The sequence below is a fragment of the Ceratotherium simum genome, chromosome 20 (assembly GCF_057802395.1).
Source record: "Ceratotherium simum simum isolate JZ-2026a chromosome 20, ASM5780239v1, whole genome shotgun sequence".
In the NCBI taxonomy this organism is placed as follows: Eukaryota; Metazoa; Chordata; class Mammalia; order Perissodactyla; family Rhinocerotidae; genus Ceratotherium; species Ceratotherium simum.
The window spans coordinates 8,287,372-8,307,650 of NC_141919.1; the positions used below are offsets into that span (position 1 = coordinate 8,287,372).

The window sequence follows — 20,279 nt, forward strand, 5'->3', positions numbered from 1 at the left end:
CATCCTTCAGGTTCAGAGAATGTGGACGTGAGAGCTGAAGGATCTTAGGGTTCTGGACTCTGCTACTCCTGCCCCCAAGGTCACAGGTGAGGGAATCAGGGTCTAGAGGGTTCAGGCCTCTCTCTGTTTTCGCCCCTTTTGTGTAGCCTCCTTCTGCTCCTCCTCTTTTTCTTCAAGCTGCTGTCAATCAAAATGATTTGTTGTAAGAAATGGGTTGGAAAGTGGTCAGGCCAGATGATCACTACTGAAAACCCTATTCAGTTGGGCCGTCTCACAGGGGCCTTCCAGGTTACCAGGGCACAAGCCTAAGGCAGACGGAACCAACCTCCAAGGGAAGGATTATAAAACAGGGAGGACAGTTTCTGGGGGAGGGTTAGGGAGGCTTCCTTAGTTCCGATTCCCAGGAAGCAGATCCTGAGATGAAAATTCCAGTCTTAGTAGGAAGTGTTCCCAGGAAGAGACTCATAGGAGAGCAGGGGTTGGGACAGGGAAGAGAAGGAGCCCTGCAAGTGTGGAAGTCGGCACAGTCGTGCAGAGGGGAACTTGGGCTCGGGCCACAGAGGAGCCCTGGAGCAGTGGAGGTCGTGCCTAAGTGTTGTCCTGGCCAAGGGGCGAGGGAGCAGAGGTGTTTGTCCTCCCACACTTGTCAGTTATTGGTTAAGAGCTGCCCCGCTGTGGGGCGGGGGGAGTGGGGAGGCACTTCTCCACTCTGCAGTGGATTCAGTGAGCTGAGGGCAGCCTTCCTAAAAAGAGGCGGACTGCTGTATACCGAAAGGGACAGGCACCCGAGGGGACCTGGGCAGAGCCCTGACAGTGTCTCTACAGACACCTTCCTGATCCCTTCAAGTCAGGCTGAGGGAGGCATCCTTGGGTTCATCCCTCTCCCCAAGCTCAGCAGGTAGAGTCGATGGTTGAGTCTTAGCTACCTTAGTCTTTGGAATTTTTATTCTAAATGACAGTTGAGGAAATGATGGTTTCAGCTACAGTAAACAGCCACAAATTCAGATATTCGGTTGGCAGGCTTTCCTCTCTGCCTCTCTCAGGGAATATCAGTCTCCAGTAAGGAAACAGACTTAAAAAATAGCATATATTCCAAGTAGCAATTGAAAGGAAAGTAACAACGCAATAAATGTTCTGAGCCTCATGTCTAAGCACCAAGCCACCACATCATGGTTATATTTTCTCACAGGTGTCTAATCTGTCTGTACCTACAGTAACAGCAGGAGCTGTTGGTGTAGACCAGACTCGACTTCACTGCCCGACCCTAACTCCAAAAGGCAGAATGAAATAAGGGAGGAGAACTCTCTGTCCCTGTGGAGCAGAGGCAGGTGGGGTGGGGAGTGAGAGAGGAAGAGAATGACAAGGTGGGCTCCCCGAGAGGGGCCACTGCACCAACCTAGGAGCCTCCCTTAGTGAACACAAGGAAGATGGGAGCAGCTGGGGTTTATGCAGCCTGCACTGTGCTCCAAGCTCTGTTCTAAGGGCTTCTTAGTGAGGTAACTCATTGAAACCTCACAGTGATGCTGTAAGTGAGGAAGCAGGAACTTGCTGGAGGTCACACCACTAGTAAGTGGCAGAGCTGGGATTCGAACCCGGGCCTGCTGGCTTCTGAGCTGGACCGCAGTGTCAGCCCTGGGTGCTCAGCTGGATTTGGGGTCTGTCTATTATGTAGGCAATTCTTCCTCTTGATTCTAAATTATGTGATATCCACTTTTATCCTCTGAGTAGAGCTAGCTTGCTTTCTTCTTTTTTAACTGATTTTTAATTATTCGTGTAATTCACCAGTACATGTGAAAAGTCTAAGTTAAAGCATCACAGATGAGAGATCAGGAAAGTCATGGTTTCCTTTGACCAGTACCCCTGAATTCCTGTTCTCTCCCTGTTACCACCCTCGCTGGTGTAATTTAGTGTGTATCGTTTCAGGTCTTTAGAAGTACATTTAGATGCTTATTCTGTATTCTTTGAAAATACATGGTAGTGTTTTTACTTTTTATTTAAAGAAGAAAACATATTAATTGTATGACACCATGGTTCACAGGTTCCCAAACTTTCTTGGTTTATGTCTCCATTAGTATCTTAGTAATTATCTCCTGGTGCCCTGGGTCAAAAGAATATCTAACAGTTCCATCTAATAAGAGTTAGACGCAAGCAAGTTAATGAGTGTTTATGTTCTGACATAGCCATTATGGCCTTAGTAGCCGTTTGAAACATTACACACGTGAAAATAGTATTTTCAGCTCTTTGTTAACCACAGTTACTTGCTAAGGGGAGGTGTGTGCCTGTTGGGCGTCCCACGGCTTCTCAGACCCTGGGATCGGATCACACACTGCCGCACCCATTGCCTGTTCCACACCTGTTTTTGCGAGGTACTTGCTTTTCATCACAGCAACCGCTAGAAACCCAGCTTTGCAAAAAGTATGACATCAGAAGGAATATCGCATGACCTAACGTTGGAACCGTGAACGTCCTCCAGCTCATGCTTCTCCCGGTGTCCGACAGTAGTCTAGTCTCGCTGTTTCCCTAGGGCACTTCAGTGGGTGATGTGGGAACTAACTGCAGCCATCATTATACATTTTGCAGCTCCCCTTTTTTATCCCACAGCGTGCCTTGGAGATCTAACCGTGCTACACATGAAGATCTACCTCATATAAGACACTGCTGCAGAATCATCCAGAATGTGAACTGACCACAGTTTGCTTACCATTTTCCTGATGATGACCATTAATGTTATTTCTAGTATTTTATAATTTTACATAATATTGCAGTAGAAATCCTGTTGCATTCCTCTTTGTTTACATGGGCAAATTAGATAATAAAGGAATTGCTGGGCCATAGGCCAGTCAAGTTTTTAAATGTTAATACATACTTTAATACACACTAACAGGTTGAGCTTCATCCTCTTTGAGGAAATGATTTCCTGTAGCCCATTGAAACATGGTTACTACTGGCTCATTTTCCTCAAGGCTCTATACCCCATAACTATCCCACTGGGGAAGAATGGCTGTCCTGGAGAAGCATGTCGTGATCACACTGTGGACATAGGTAATTGAGACGAACGAGGCCTGGGAGGCAAGAGCAGGACATGAATAGGCCGAGACGGGGACGAAGGTCAGAATGGATCACAAACTGCAGTTGTGTTTCCTAGGACAAAGAGGAGGCCAGTTCATTTAGGGAAAATAATTGATTTATGGCACAGACGGTAAATACCTTGCAGCCATGACATAAATATTTCCTACCCCTCCATACAGACACAGCCAGTCCATCAAGACGTGGCAGGCACAGCCAGTCCATCAAGACGTGGCAGGCACAGCCAGTCCCTCTTGGCTCTCATTTCCACCGAGACTTCACCCAGTCTTGGAATCCTCCTCACAGCCCTGGGAGAGGGCCCCTGACTAACTGGGGTGGGCACACAAATGAAACTCACCTGTCATCCCTGGAGGCAGAGAGAAGGTGGAGAGGTAGGTTGAAGTTAGGCAGAGAAGGCTAAGGAGTTCAAAGGACGCCAAGCAAAGAGAATTTGGAAAACATATTTATATTTCAGACTTTATTGGCAAGATGACTGGTGATCCTCCTCTGTGAGACAATAACAATAGGCATTGATCTCTGGCTGCTATTTGTTTTCTCCCCTTAGGTCTAAATTATCCTATTTATTTATTTCTATAAAAGTAATTTCATCACCAGGGGCCCCTTTTATTATTCTCCTCCATGAGTCCCGTATATTGAAAGATATGGTCTCTCAATTAAACTGTACTTATTAAATAACAATAACAGCATCAGCAAACAAGTGTTGATTATTTTTCACATGCCAGTGTCTTAACATTTATTAACTTTTAACATCCTCACAAAAGCCCTACAATAGCCTATTACTATTCCCATTTTATAGTTGTGGAAATTGAGACGCAGAGAGGTTAAACATTTTTCACAAGGTGGTATAGCTGGTAAGTGGTATAATCAGTATATTTTCCACTGTTTGACTATAACTGTGTAAAGACCAGGCATCGTTTCTGATTAGAAGGAATAACCAAAAGTAGAGTAGTGGTTTCCAGGGCCCAAGAGGAAGGGGAGACTGGGGAGTTATTGTTTAATAGGTGTAGAGTTTACATTTTACAAGATGAAAAGAGTTCTGGAGATGGATGGTGGTGATGGTAGCACACCATTATGAATGTATTTATTCACTCAACTGTGCACTTAAAAATTGTTAAGATGGTGAATTTCATGTTATGTGTGTTTTACCACATTTAAAAAAAAGGGAGAAAAAAGGAGATAAGCAGTGTTCCCAAAATGAGTTGATATAATTTTGGCCAGAAGCAAAGAAATTGCTATTTTAGTTTGTGCAGCATGTCAGGAGTAAATGTATGGTTTTCTGTTAGATTCTCCATGGTGTTGAAATAGTTAAAAGACCCCCAATTCTTGTTTTCAAAGACTGAAGAGATCTGATACCCTGGATTGGAAACTACCGATTTGACCACTTAACTTTCATTTCCTGGGAAAGAAGGCACGCTCAGCAAGGAAAATAATACGTTTTACAGCTAGCCGACCCATCCAGATGCCACAAGGCCAACGTCACGGGCCTGTGTTCTGGAATCGCACTGCACGCTGGCTTCCACATTTATTCACTGGGTACCTTAGGCGAGCTGTGTAACATCCTGAGCCCAGATTTCTCATCTGTAAATGGGATGGTGGTGACAGTCCATGGAAACTTGTGGAACAGCACCAGGCACTTAGTAAGCACTCAGCCAGTGCTAGTTCTTAAACTTTATGGTTATGCATTTACATCAAACAATGGGGATCAGACAGACCCTTGAGCTTACTGGATGACGCAGATGAGACAGAACGAGGTGTAAGCGCTCCCCTGATGGTAAGTTACCCCCTCTTCTTTCCTCTCTGTATCAAGCAGGAAAGGGGGGCCCCATAAGTGAGGGCTCCCTGACATATTGATGGATACCTAGTGGCACCCCTCTTGTCGTCTTTATAAACTTCAGTTGTATAAACACTTCCCGACTTCCCCTAAGCAGCTTCAGGGACATCATGGTTAGTGACATCAAAAGCTGCCTGGCTTTCTGCATGCTGAAGTGACCTTCACACGTGGTGTGGAGAGAGCTGGCCACTTGGGCCAGCACGGCATCTGCTTCAAACGCCTGTTAGTAACGCGATTCTGAGCTTCCCAGGTCTTAGGGCTTCTTTGTTTTGTGACGGAGCTAATTTTTCTTCTTGATGACCTCAGTCCTCTGAAATTAGATATTTCAAAATCATTTGTTCCTCCTGACTTTAGAGGAAGAAATGCCTCTGTGTGACGGGGCTAATGCTGGCTTGGCCCACCATTGGCCTGAAAGGCGGCTGCCCAGAAGGGGAGCAGGGTGCTCATGCTGTCTTGGACTGTGACTCTTTGAGGTCATGGATGTCAAAGTCTTTAGCCATCTGCAGCTTGCTCAGAGCAATGGAGCTCAAAGAATCACCTAGGGGTCAAGTGAAGCCTCTAGAACCTCCCATTTCAGTGCGTGATCTCCCTGCTGTCCTCTCCCAGCAACTGTATGGCTCAACTACTCCTCAGACAGTGTTGGTTCTCTGTAATTTACACCCTTGGCTGTGGTTTTATTATTGCTAAATTGTTCATGTTGATCTTCAGAGGGTGGAACCTTGAGGAATGTCTATGGGAACCAAGGCTGTACTTTGGAGAAAGAATATCTTTATTAAATTCCTTTTAGTTATTAGGTATGCATTATATGGTCCAGTCAGTTGAGCCAGAATCTCCGCTTTTTTTTTTCCCCAGCACTGGCTTGAACCTAACAAGTCCATCTTCAAGCAAATGAAATGTAAGTGTTGATCTGCAGGTTCACTTTTGTATGTCCAAAGATAGATTCTGTTTCTTGACAAAGTTTCTCCTGCCAGGGAGGAAATGGAGGGAGTTGAAGATCTGTGGGAGGGTGGGGGCTTCTCTCTCCCGTGAGAGCTCTGTAACTTCTCTCTTATTTGCTGGCCTGGGTCCCCCTTACAGTCACTCTTCCTATAGCCTCCTGTGTCTCCCCCTCCTCATCATCTTACCCTCCTATTTTGTTTTCAAAGAGGGGCAGTGGAATTAGATGGTTAAGTATCTGGTAACATAATCATCAGATGCCTGGTTCCTTTTGATTGTGGGAGTTGATAGAGTAAATGGTTCAGGGTGGGAGGTACAGTCTTGAGGGGATGAGTGAAGCAGGTATATTTCAAAACTAGAATATTGCTGGTCACTTTACTGAAGATTGCATTATTCTTTTCCATCCCTCAAACTCCCTAAAACAAATATTTTTTCTGGGTAATCATTTTTAAGCTCTGGTGTTTTGAACTGCCTTTTACTTTTTTTCTTTTTCCTGATGAGCTCTTGGTGAAGTCCTCCTAGAAAACATCTCCCTAAAATATGTGCTCGTCCCCTTGGGGCATTGTGAGGAGGGTGTTGAATGATGGCCCTGAGTGGCATGATGTTTTGTCCTGGTCACCATGCCAGGCTGTAGTCAACCTGCGTTTGTTTCTGGATTGGAGGAGAGCTCCTGAAATGCACCTCAGAAATTCATTGCCTGCCCTGAAATCCATCTATCCCTCATGTCCACTTTCCCAGGGCTCTGAAATGTAGGTGATAAATGAGTTTCTCATCAGAGATCAGGTTAGAGCACATTATGTCACTTGTCTTCATTCAAGGGACTCTTTTCTTTTTCAGATATGAAGAAATTATTTCCGGGCAGGGTTTTTAAGTGGCAGAAGGAAGAAACTGAACATGGATGGCATACTAGCAACCAACATATCTATCCCTTAACTGTCTTCTTTTCCCTCCTCCCCCTTTTCCTCTTTCCCTCTGTCCCTCCTCCCTCCCTCCTCTGTCCCCTCCTATTCCTCCTCCTTCCCTCTCCCACCACTTAAGAGCAGACTCTGTCTTGCCAGTGCAGGGAAGTCAGCGGGTTGTTCTGGGGCAGGCTAACCCAGGGCTGTGGTAGGCCATGGGTGCTGCAGGGAGAGGGTGGAAAGATGTGTGAGGTGAAAACAGGGGCAGCATTGCGTGTGGGAGGTCCAGAGAGGTCAGGCTCTTGGGGTGAGGCTGGAATAGAGTAGGGACAAGCATCCAAGAAGTAGCAGGACAGAGGTCTCAGGAGGCTCTGTGTAGAACGATATGCAGGATAATGAGAATCAACGAACATGCCTGAGAAAAAATAGCTGGTGCCTAGCTTTATCCCTTGACTACCAAGTTTTGATATTTTTGTTTATACATTTAAAAATATTTGGACAATTTTCCAGTAAACTTATTTACAGGAAATGGTTCTTTGACTTATTTCTTAAATGTCATGAACTATTTTTTTAGGCCACAGACATTTTTGAAATATAAATTTATCTCTAAAGTAAGATGTATTTCAATACTTAATAGAAGAAAAAATTTAAAATTTGTGAAGAATTTGCTGCTTAAGAGCTTTGTCTCTACAATTAGTAAATCTGAACAACCAACACAAAATTTATAATATTTTATAAAAGTAGTTTAAAGATTGACATATGACTCCTGGTCAATTTCAATCTAGTGACAAATGGAATCTGAATCTGGAAAAAATAATTGTATTAGATTCAATTTCTAAACCAAACAAGGTGACTCATTGTATGAACTGGCAAGGGTCTTACCCATCACCCAGTGCCCTGTTGTTAATGACATTCATGAAGAAAACTTATGTAATTTTCTCAAGATCACAAACCTGGTTTTATTGTTGTTGATGATGTCTTTTATTATCAAGAATTTCTGTGTTCTTGTACGTACGTCATAGAAATATTAACTTTAATATGAATTACAAAAAATAAATAAACTAGGGCTTATATATTGTTAACCCAGAGAAACTGGGTCTAACTCCTCAGACTCATCTGTGAATTTACCTAAAGGGTCTGGTTGCAGAACCCCAGACAGCTTCCTCCTTGGTATGGGGATGCCTTTTATGCTCTGACCGCCTTTGAGTAGGCAGGGAGGGTGTAATTTCTTGGAGGAACGTTTCTCTGGTTCCCATCTCACTCGCCGGTGATGACTGACTTTCAGGTCCTTTGCATGACTTTATTAAGATCCCTCTGTCTAGAGGTGTTCCCAGGAACGGTGTTTCCCAGAGTTAGCTGAAGATCAGCTGTCCTGATTAACAAACTCTGTACAAAGGCATTATTATTTCAATCTAGTATTTTTTAAAATAATTTTTTAGTACAATCATGTGCTACATAACAACGTTTCAGTCAACGACAGACAGCATATGCGATAGTGGTCCCTTAAGATTAGCACCATAAAGCCTGGGTGTGTAGTAGGCTATACCATCCAGGTTTGTGTAAGTACACTCTATGATGTTTGCACGACAGAATCGCCTAACAACACATTTCTCAGTACATATCCCCGTCATTAAGGGACACATGACTGTAGTATCATGTTCACGTCCTTTCCAAAAGTTCAGAAAAGTTAAAAGTTAAAACCAAAACTATTTCCTTTCTCCTCCCCATTATATCTCCAAGCCCACCCCAAAGAAATTACTATTGTTAACAGTATTTTATATATACTTCTGGGAATTTTTATGTGTATACAAGCTCCCCCAACATATCTAAAGCCTTTTATAAACAAAAATGAGATCATCTCTATATAATATTCTTCACCTGGTTGTTTTTTCTTAATAATTTTAGAGATTTTTCGCTATCAGTGATTGATGATTGGCCTCATTTTTAAAATGGTTTTCTGATAGTTAATTGTATGCATGTATGTAATTTACTACTTAATGGACATCAATGTTGTTTCTAGTATTTAGCTATTATAAATTATGCTGCATTAAACATGCTTATATGTACATTCTTACACCTTGTGCAAGTACATCTGTACTAGAAATTCCTAGAAGTGGAATTGTTGGATCAAAAGGTATACACGTTACATTTCCTTAGTGATAAATGTCCGTCCAGAGAGCCTATAGTAACTTACTCCACTGATGCTACAGGAGAGTACTTGTTTCCCCCAATCTTCCTGGAGATCGGTATAATCAAACTTATTTTCATGGTGACCTCAAATTTATTAAGGAAGAGAAATACTTAATTGAAAAACTAATTAATTGGACAGTTACTTAATTGGATATAAATTTTAAAGTTGGAAAATTTCTTAAACCAAAGTGTTTTCTCCTCTGACCTTAGGAGTCAGTTTAAATTTAATTTTTGAATGGACATATGGTAAAATTGACTGTATTTTGGTGTATAATTCTGTGGACTTTAACAGGTAGGTAGATTTGTGTAACCACCACCACAGTGAGGATGCAGAACAGATCCATCACCCTAAAAACCTCCCTCGTGCTGCCCTTTTGTAGTCACACCTTCCTCCCCTAACCACTAGTGACCACTGACCTGTTCTCCGTCAGAATGGTTTTGTCTTTTGAGAATGTCATATAAATGGAATCATACAGCATGTCATCTTTTGAGACTGGCTTCTGTAACTCAGCACTAACAACTCTGAGATTCATCCAAATTGCTATGGTTATCGATTAATGATAAAGAAAATCAATGAGAATAAAAGTTGGTCTTTGAAAAGATCAAGAAAATTGATGACCCTCTAGCAAGAGAGACGAAGAAAAAATAGAAGACACAGGTTCCCAATATCAGGAACGAAAGAGGGGATATCAGTATCAACCCCACAGAACAACTCTATGTACATAAGATTGCCAGCTTAGATAAAATGGACCAATTCCTCAAAAACCACGAATTACCAAAACTCACCCAATTCAATATACATAATGAATAGTTTTATACCTATTAAAGAAATCAGGTTACAAACCTTCCAGAAAAGAAATCTATAGCCCCCTGGCTATTGCTGATGTTGGTATCAGAACCCCCTTTTCTGCTCCTGAGCCTTAAATAAGAGTGTCTCCTAGAGCTTTCTCTGTCCACGTTGATGCCCTTCTGAGTTCTGTCTGGAGATACCAGAAGGAAAAGCGTGGTGAACTCAACACTGGTTCAGTGGTCCTTTGACCACTGTTCTAATCTGCTTGCTGCTGTTTACTTTCCAGAGTCCTCAAATAGCTGTGCACATATTCTGTCCAGGTTTTACAGCTGCATTCAGTGAGAGAGACAGCGTGGGATGCAGCTAGTCCATCCTACCTGGAACTGGAACCTTAAAGTCATATTTTTAAGCATTCTTTGTCTACTAGGTGGAAATGCAGGTAAATGACATAATTTATCTGGGCAGTGTTGAGGGAATATCTTGCACATTTCCCTATTCCATCATTGCACGTCTATGGGTACAGAAGTGGATTAAGCTGTTGATCTTTTTTTTTTCTTTTTCTTTCCAGGATACTCAGATAATAGGTTGCCTGCAAACAAGGTGTTAATGAAGTGGCATATTTTGGGTGTTTGGTTTTCAGAGTCCTTGCTTTCCATGCAGGGATGTTGCCGTGTAAGACATAGTGACTCTTCTCACTTACGATCAGTAGCTTTTAGCCTTGTCCTCAGAACTGTGCAGTGTAGCCCAGTGTGTGTACATGTGGTGGCACACATCAAGAGGACAAAAATTACATGTCTAACAGGGTCTAGTAACCACATAAATTATGTTAGCATGAAAAGATTTTTAAAAGTTACACACCATGACTCAGATGTGCAGAAATGTGACATTATTTCCCCATGACTGAATTCAGCCTACTGTGAGCCTCTATTTCCTTTGGGGGCAAAAAGTTGAATCTTGCCACTTCAGGGTAACTCAAGATCGGCCAGTTTAGAATTTGATCTCTTTCAGCAAATTATTCAGTGAATTTGTAATTTAAACATAGTCACTTGAAAGCGCAAAACCTATATTGGGGTGTTTTTCCCATATCAAGAGCTTCCCATCCCCAGAGTGGCATCCTGAGGCAGGGGAAGCTGCATGCCATCATGGCAGTGAGGGGGATGGCCCTCTCCTGCACAGTCCTCTGAGTCCTCCCCTGGCGTGACTTATGTGATTTGGCCTTTGGTTGCTGGCCTCTTTCCCCGCTGCCTCCTCTCTGGAGGTAACTGGTCCCACCTGGCCTCTATCGTGCACTAGCACATGCTGTCGCGACCTGTGGTTCCTGCCGTGGTCTGTCCTGCAAGTTTGTAGACTCTGCCGTCTGTGCTCCCCACTCCAGGTCTCTTTCACTCGTTGGCTCAGCACTCTGTATTCACCCCTGCGACAGGCAGAAACCGCTCAGCCTCTTCCGTGCCACGCGTCAGCCTCAGGGAAACTCGTGTATACTCTCTAAGGTTTCATATCTGCTTAAACACACCATGCCGCTATTTCTTCAGTGTTCTCACAGTCCCAAACAGAACACTTCCCCTAAACTACTCTGCGATTTCTTTGTCTGGCCTCGACACCTCACTCCATTCAGCCAAGCCTGGGGCGCTGAGGGGTGCAGGATCCCTTCTCAGAGCTCCAGAGAGCACTTAAACTTGGTGGGATCTCTCCAAGCTCTCCACCAGCCCCCCTTCCCCACCCTCTACCCACAATTGATAATGGCTTGTGTCCGTGGGTACAAGGTTAATATCCTAAAACAACAGCTTTATTTATACATAAGCAGTAACTATTTCTCAAATGCAATGGGAAAAAGTGCTACTATTTACAATAGCGATAACAAGTAAAAACATAAATTTCTTATAAATAAACATACAAGAAATGTGTAAGATCTATATAAATAAAACTCTGAAATTTTACTGTGGAGGTACTTGGGAGTAGATAAATTCAGCCCACCTTCTGTGAACAGCCTCAGTCAATGCAGCTGAGCAGGGTCCCGGGAGGGCCAACTCGGTGGATGGAGAAGAGCCGATGTGTGCTTAGTTGCTGATGAGGATCTGATGAGGTGACAGCAAAGATCACTGTGCATAACCATCTCTCAGAATGCTCTGCATAGGTCTGAACGCAGCAGAGAAGCAAATGCAGTTTGCTCTGATCTTCACTTGCAGGGGAATGTATGGGTTTCTTGGATACTTTGCTTTCTTGTTATCCACGAGCGTCAGTAAAGCTTGACCACAGTGGCACTGAGGTGACGTTGGAAGGGAGCAGATGGGTCCGTTCTCTGCTATTAATTTGTGCACAGCCATTTAGTGAGGTTCGTGCTTCGGGGCGGGCGCAAGGTGTGTGTGTGGAAAGGACGGATACATAGATGACGGACATTAGAAGTGGTGTTGGTATTTTGCAATCTGGCCAGCTTTTTTATTAATTGAGGTAAAATTCACACATATAAGTTAGTGTCACCATTTCCAAGTGTATAATTCAGTGGCACTAAGAACATGCACAGTGTTAGGCAACCATCCCCACTATCTAGTTCTAGAACATTTTCTCATCACCCCAAAAAGACACCCCAAAGAGACCCTGTCCTGGATGTTTCATATAAATGGAATCATACAGCGTGTGGCTTTGGCCTGCTTTTGGTTTGAAAAATTTATTCATTTATTTGATAAGTTCTTCATCAGTTCCTACTCTCTGTATAGCCCAGGGGATGGGGGCTATATGAGCGACAAAAAGAAAAGTGAGATACACCCTGCCCTCCAGGGGCTAACTGTGTGATTGGGAAGATCAAATCAAATACTAATGCCAGGCATTATTTTGTCAGGTGCCAAAATGGCTCATTTCGTCATTTGTTTTCTTTAAATTCTTGTCTGGGGAGTAAAAATTGAATATGTGTCACAATATAAATTAAGGATGGATCTTTTATTGATGACAAAAGTCTCATTTGAAAGTAAGAGTACAAAGTTTTAGTTAATAACCCTGGTTAAACCCCTCTCAATTAAACTTGCTAGCATTTCCCTGCATTTGACTGAACAGCTAAGGTATGAATAGTGGAAAATTGTGAACATTTTTATGTCTCCTCAGGAAATTAAGACAATATCATGTCCTTGCACAGGTAGAAATAGGCTTTTCTTAGTCAACACAGTCCTTAGAATTCAAAACGAATCTAGAATCTGTGGAATGTCCCTGGTATTTATGGTTGAAACCCTATCTTGAAAGTGTTTAGGTTTTCTGTTTTATAAATTGTTATTTTATTGTAAAATTAACCTAAAATTTAAGAAGAGTTTAATATATGAGGAATTAAGACCACACTCATGACCATGCTCAGGGGTAAAGGAACATTGAGAAAAAGGCAGGTTTAAAAGAACAAAACACCAAAAGTACTCACAAAAAAGGATATTTGAAATCATTTTTCATCCTTTGTCTCTCCATTTATGCAGTCATCTTACAATTTATGCAGTCATCTTACAATTCTTTAGATTTCTGAGGCTTTTGTAAATGCTGTATACAATTGAATATAATCAACGTATGTTGGTTTTAATTTTTTAGTAAGAGCCATCTTTGAATTCATATTAGGTAGAGAAGCAATGTCATTAATGGTGCACAGTAATGTAGGCCCCAGATCCTCTTGTGCTTTTGTTCCTTAATCCTTTCATGTGAGTGATACCAAAGGAAGAGGCGTTATTTATTTATTTATTTATTTATTTATTTATTTATTTATTTGGTGGCTGTCATATTAAAAAATGAGCGTTTGAACCTGAAGCCATTTGTAAGTCTCAGTGGATTATGCTGAATCCACGATAATCCATGGTTCTCTCTAGAGATCACTGATATGAGCAGAGACCCAAGCTCGGATGTTGTGAAAGCTGATTTTCTTTTCTCGGGAAGCTTTCGTCACACTTGATTTCTGAGTTATGGGATTAGAACCCAAACCTCTCATTCATCAGTAAACAGTTATTCAAAACTCTTTTTCACTACAAAACTCATCAAAAAGTAGAAAGGAATGCTTTGTGTTCAGTTCATACAGTCAGCAAGTAGAGAGGAAACCTCGTGACCTTTGGCCTGGTAGTTTACAATCTTTAAAAAAGGAAAGATTCGATCATTTCAAGTGTTTTGTGATATTGACATTCTGAGTGGTCTCTGGCCATGGTCCTCCAAGTGAGGTCCCTGGACCCACAGCATCAGCATCCCCTGGGAGCTCGGCCCCTGTCCCAGACCTGGGATGGGGCCCAGCAATCTCTATTTTCATAAGCCCTCCAGGTAATTTTAAAGCATGTCAAAATTTGAGAACTCTACTAAGTCAATCTGGATTCTCAAAAGTGTTAGAATTTAGGGGCAGACATTACAGTGTACACTTCAGTGGGTTTAGTGTGTGCACAAAGTTGTGCCACCATCACCACAATCTAATTCCAGAACATTTTTATCACCCCAGTAGGAAACCCAGTGCCCAAGGGATCATTCCCTATTCTCCCCTTCCCCAGTCCCTGGCAGCCACTAATCTACTTTCTGTCTCTATAGAGTTGCCTGTTCTGGACATTTCGTATAAGTGGAATTGTGCAATATGTGGTATTTTGTGACTGGCTTCTTTTCACTTAGCTTAATATTTTCAAGGTTCATCCATGTTGTAGCATCTATCAGTACTTCATTCCTCTTTATGGCAGAATAATATCCCATTGTATGGATATACCACTTTCTTCTATCCATTCATCAGTTGGGCATTTGGGCTGTTTCCACCTTTTAGCTATTATGAATAATGCTGCTGTGAACATTTGCGCACAAGTTTTTGTGGAGACCCAGATTCTGATTTAATTGGGTCTGGGGTAGGGACCACAGTGTTGGTATTTTTCACAAGCTCAGCAGGTGATTCTAACGTGCAGTCAGGGCTGAGAACCTCTGGTTTAGAACCTTATTACTCAAAGTGTGGTCCATGGGCCTGCAGCACAGCATCACCAGGGAGCTTATTATAAATATGGGCTCTTATGCCCCACCCAGACCCACTGAACCAGAATCCACATTCTAACAAGATCTCCACTGGGTCGTTCACGTGCTCGCTCAAGTGTGAGAGGCACTGGTTTAGGGAGCTGCTGTGGGTCCTTATCTACCAAGTGCAATCTTGTTCCTCTGACAAAATGCACACCAAACTCTAGATATGAAATTTATTAGGGACTGCCTTTATCCCCTGCACACAATTCCATACAAAGTTGGGGACAGAGAGTGTCATCTGAGCCTCCACCACGTCCCCAGTGCCCAGCACAGTGCACGTATAAAGCAGGTGTGGGATAAAGATTCCTCAAATGGAAACACCAGTGAGCCCCTGAGCCCTGGAGGGTGTCCAGTGTGCTTTAGGGGAACCAGCGCCCAGAGAAGGCGAGCTCCAGCGCCTGGGGGTGGCAGCACCTGTGTGATCTGAGCTCCTTACTGACACTCTCTGGATGGGGTTGTGCCTATGGTTCTCACAAGTTGAGTAAAGGTCAGATTGTTTGAGCACTGGAGGTGGTACCTGGGATGGATTGAGTGGTGTCCCCTCCCCATCCCAAGAACCTGGAAAGGAAAAAAAAAGATGGGTCTCTGAGAGTTAAACTCTCAAATGAGCACAGGAAGAAGCTGTACACATCTGCAAAGTTACTTTAGTCAGAACCAGTAGACCCAAGCCTGAGACTTGAAGGAGAGAACCAACCTGGCTGACAGGAGAAAGACAGCAGATCTGAGGACGGCTTGATCAGCGCAGAGGGCAGAGGGGACAGTGACAGGAGGGGCCTGAGCCAGGGGTTCCTAACTGGCCTGTCCCCTCCCCTGGCTGAATTGTGTATTTTTTGTTTGGCTCTACAGTGTTTGCAAAAACAGAATTTGTTGCAACATTATAATTCAAAGGGTTTCACTTCTAAATCCAGTCTCCTTGGTTTTCTCGAAAAGCTAGACGCCTTTGGCCTGCCTTTCTGCGGGAGCCCTGGCTGGAGCTGCGCAGGGCGACCCCTTCACGGGAGCCAGCACTCTCCATCCTGCCCCCCGACCCCTCAGCCCTCGCAATTCACTCATTATCAGGTCTGCCTGGCTCTGTGGCGTCTGAGTTTGCCGTCCCCGGAAAGGGGAGAGGACACTAAACAGACGACAGCTCTAGCTGTGAAGACGTTGGCTCCTGGCCTCACAACCAAGTCTTTCTGAGATTCTGAGATTGACTATTGTGAGTCTGTCTGCCCCCAAGACTGGTCCCCGTATACTGACTGACTCCATCTCCTGACTCTCCATTTCACACAGAACCTGGGCAGCATGTACCTGAGGTGTGAGTGGTGGTGACAGTGGCCGTGGTTGTCATCATGTGGGAGTTCCTGCCAGGAACAGTCACTGCTGGGCCCTGTGGGTTTCCTCAGTCCTTCTCGTGTATCTTTGAAAAGGGCCAGCCACCCAGCTTTGGAAGCTGCCGCAGACACTTCAGATTTTCTGGACTCAGAGGGCCCCTCTCAGTTTCCTCTGCTTGTCCTCTGAGGGGCTTGGCGTGTCTCGGCCACTCCTTGGAGCTGGGTAGGGCTCTGGTGACCCAGGTAGATAGGCACGAACAATCCTTCCTCTTCTTCCAGGCCTCAGCCAAAACTGAGGGCGACTCTTTCTCCTTTTGTACTGCAGGTACCTCTTGTTCCTGCAAATTAAGAGAGACATTTTCCACGGCCGACTGCTCTGCTCCTTTTCAGACGCTGCCTACCTGGGTGCCTGTATTGTTCAAGGTAAGAGTGGCCGTGGCTGCCCCACCCTCACCCCCCCTACACTGGCACTGGACTGTAGAGCTCTGGCTATTCAGAGCCCCCTCCTCCCCCACCTGTGCCCATCCTGCCCATGTTCGTGGTCTGAGCTCAGGCAAGGCTGGGTACTTAGCAACACAGCCCCTACTCACCTTCCCCCTCAAGCCAGTGGTGTCCTGGTAGAAGGCTGGGCTGTGGTGGTCAGAGGGGCCTCTGCAAGAACAAAAGTCCTCCAGGCCCTGTGGTAGAGCTCAGAGTCTCTTTTTCAAAGAGGCCTGAGTACATGACTTTATAAGAAGCTCTGAAGGGACGCTGGGTGTTCTGTGCTCTGAGCTCTGGCCGCCAGGTGTTGGCCTAATGGGTATATTGAGGGGGAAACTGTGTCCAGGGAGATAGGTGTCAAACAGGTGTCATTTCAGACATTTGAAATGAAGTGTCAAAGCATTTTTATATATGCACATATTCATACGTGTAGTATGTGTATATATGTGTACATGTACATGGTGTCTAATTCTACAGCTTTTCTAGCCATGGGCCATGGTGAAGAGAGCACCAGGTCACAGTCTGTCATACCTTGGTTTGAAGCTTAATTCTCATTCCTGGTGATTTCATACCAGACAAATTATTTAAGCTTGTTTCTTCATATATTATTTGTTTGTTTCTTCATATATTAAATAGAGTGGTCATGCCTCCTTCACTGCCGTGTAAAGATTTCATGAGAGTTATTTTTAGGGTTCGACAAGCCCCAGAGGGTGGGGCTGTGGGAAACAGAAGCATGTATGACCCAGGGTGGGCTTCTGGATGTTTCCACCTGTAAGAACAAGCTGTTTGAGGGAAGGGCCCAAGGCAGCGCATCGCCATGGTGATGGCCCATATGTACAGAACTGTACATATATTTCCTTTATATTTGAATCCCCATCAAAATATCCCAAAGACATCAGTTGATAAATATTAATATATTTCTTACCCCCAATTAGGTATTTATATTTTCAAAGTGAACTCTTAAAGACCAAAGGGTCTTTAAGGCCCTAGTAATGACTCTGTAATAGTAAAACTTCAAGCATCATGAGTGATCAAATAACTTTATTGGACGAGGGAAGCAGGTTCCTCTGAAACGAACCCTGACTATTAGCTTCCCAAAGACTTAAGAAACAGTCTTGGTTGATAAGATAACAGTGGCTTACTGCCTGTCCATTCACTGTATCAAACATGTATCTCACAATTTTAACACGAATTGTAATGTCATTATAAGCTTATCCAATGGATTTGGTTAACTAAGTTCCTTTCTAAGTGAGTTTCCATAAAGCCTCACTCTCAAGAATCTGAAATAAAACAAGAAACACACATCTCTTGGTCACCCACTCTATTTATTATATGGTACTAGATTCTGGGAACACTAAGAAATATAAGACATGGTTTCTGTCCTGAAGGAGTTTGCATGGTCAAAACAAAAATAAATAGTCAAGCAAATCATTACTTGGCCAGTATAAATCCCCATAAAAATGTGATAACATACTCACTAGAATCACTCCATTTTTTACTGGTTTCCCACTGCATTTAGAATAAAGATAGGACTTCTTCACAGGGCCTATGAAAACCCATATGCCCTATGTGACAGCCTTTTCTCTGCCATAAGTCCACTTGCTCTCTCTGCTCCAGACATACTATCCATCGTTCAGTCCCTTGTTCTTACCATATGCCCTTCCACCCCAGGGCCTTTGAACAGGCCTTTCCCTGAGCCTGGAAGGCTCTTCATTCCCCTTTCTCTCTAGATAATTCCTTTTCGTAATCAAAACTCAGATCAGTTGTCACCCCCCACCCCCATTATATGCCTTCATTGTCCCCATATGCCTATCCTTCTTGGTATTTTTCACTGTAGCAAATCATTTAATCATTACATAATTATTTTATTAATATATTTCTCTCGATTCAAAGCTCCATAAAGGCAAGGATCATGTCTATTTTTTGCTTATCACTGAATTGCTAATGCTTAGCATATAATACGGCTTCAATAGATATTTGTCTGAATAAATGGATGAATGAATGAATGAATATGTGGACTTATAGAAATAAATTAATCCATATCTTTTTTATTTGATAATAATCATTTAATATATAGTCATCAGAAGTCTAAAATTCACTTAGCAAATAGTGATAACATCCCTACCAGGTACCTGGCACTCTGCTAGGCACTGTAATGCAGAGACAAGGACGTCATCCCTGTCCGTGCTGCCTCCTGAGAGACAGACAAGTGAACAAATAATTACAACACAACCTACATTACAGGTGAGGGAAATCCAGAGTGCTGAGAACAGAGGCAAGAATTAACTCTGCCTGGGGAAGCGACAGAAGACAGAATCTAAGGAGGTGGCCTTTGAGCCCTTGAAGAAGAAATGAAAGTGCAATGGGCAAAATAGAGAGACAAGGCATCCTATGCAGGAAATGGAACGTGAACAAAGTCAAAAGGTTTGATGAGCTGGGTACATCATGGAAGGATGTACAAGCAACCAAGATAGTTGCTACCACTGTCACTGAGAGTGTGTGGAAGAGAATGACGCGAAATGGGGTGGGAATTGTAGGCTGAGGTGAAGAGACAAGGACATGATAAGTCTGAGGTAAGAACAACACACTCAAGTGGAACTGAATGGCAGTTAGTGGGACGTACAGAATAGAGGTTTGGGAAAGTAATCAGAGAGAGAGAAATGCCTTCACAGGAATGATGGGAGACATGTGGGAATCAGGGACATCCTGTCTCTGATCTCCTTTTCAAAATCATACTTCACAGGGCCGTGTTTCCCACAATTCCCTAAGGACAACAATCATGGCTGTTAAATACATATTCCAGGGGCAGATCCCAACCACCCCTGCATCAGCATCCCCAAAGGAGAAGTCTGGAAATCTGAATGTTTAACCAACACCCCAGGTAACTCTTACTATCAGGGAAGCCTGAGAAACATTTTCAAAGGGAACTCCCATTCCACCCTCAGGTGAGCTCACATCCTTTTCCCAGCACTGTCTGTTGGCCTGTCAGGGATGTGGCTGTCCAAGAAAATATCAACTTCAGTTAACAATTAACATAATGACCTTTTCCCCCAATATAACAATAAAATACAACTGTGTTAGTACAAGGAAAATACAAGAGTGCTCAGCATATCTTTGGGAGAATTACATATGATACTGGAGGAAAATTTCAGCCAATTATGCTCAAAAGGTAGAGAAACTAAACTCTGTGCAGAAGGAAGAAAGCCCGTGAACTTCTTCCCCGAGTGGCTATGGGTGATTCCTTAGGCCTCCAACTTCATTTGCTTCTCCCCAGGTGACTAACTACCAATTAGTCATCAGCTGAGGACCAAGAGCTGAGTGGCTGACTCCAGAACAACTGAAACTCCTTCAACACTTATGTGTGGGGCTTTTCACTGACAGAATGGAGAAAGGATGTAAACACACAGCACAGCCCAGTCTGAGTTCATCTCATCCCCTGTACTGGAGAAACACTCCTGTGCTGTTGAGAACTTATTGTTCAGAGTTTGAGTTGGCCATTCTGTAATCATTCAGATAGCAACCCTAAAGCCCACAAACTTCCTGTGACCAGCTGGGTCACCGCTCAGCTGTCCATGATGCAGATGTAAATGGAAACTTGGTGTCGGGAACCTGAACCATTGCTAATGGAAAGCCTTTGGCCTTCTTGGGAATCCAGCTGGGTAACTGCCTCCAACCTCAGAACTCACTGAAAAGCAATGCAGTGGAAACTTGAATTTTTCATACAGTTTCCTTCATGGTTTTAGCTGAATAATTTCATA

The 20,279-nt window shown here is 43.4% G+C and overlaps 1 long non-coding RNA gene across 7 annotated transcripts in view; it reads right to left on the reverse strand.

The window, feature by feature from the left end:
* Positions 1-1,858: 1,858 nt before the first annotated feature.
* LOC147914351 (uncharacterized) overlaps positions 1,859-20,279 on the reverse strand; it is a 36,127-nt gene continuing 17,706 nt past the window's right edge. For 2 of the 7 annotated variants that reach the window (XR_015555369.1, XR_015555364.1), the window contains exons 4-5: positions 16,632-16,692; positions 16,018-16,379 (exon numbers count right to left, since the gene is read on the reverse strand). This is a non-coding gene — a long non-coding RNA (uncharacterized LOC147914351). Of the gene's footprint in view, positions 3,142-12,493; positions 15,287-16,017; positions 16,380-16,631; positions 16,693-20,279 lie in introns of those variants that run through there. The other 5 variants (XR_015555370.1, XR_015555368.1, XR_015555366.1 and 2 more) reach the window with 4 other exon arrangements.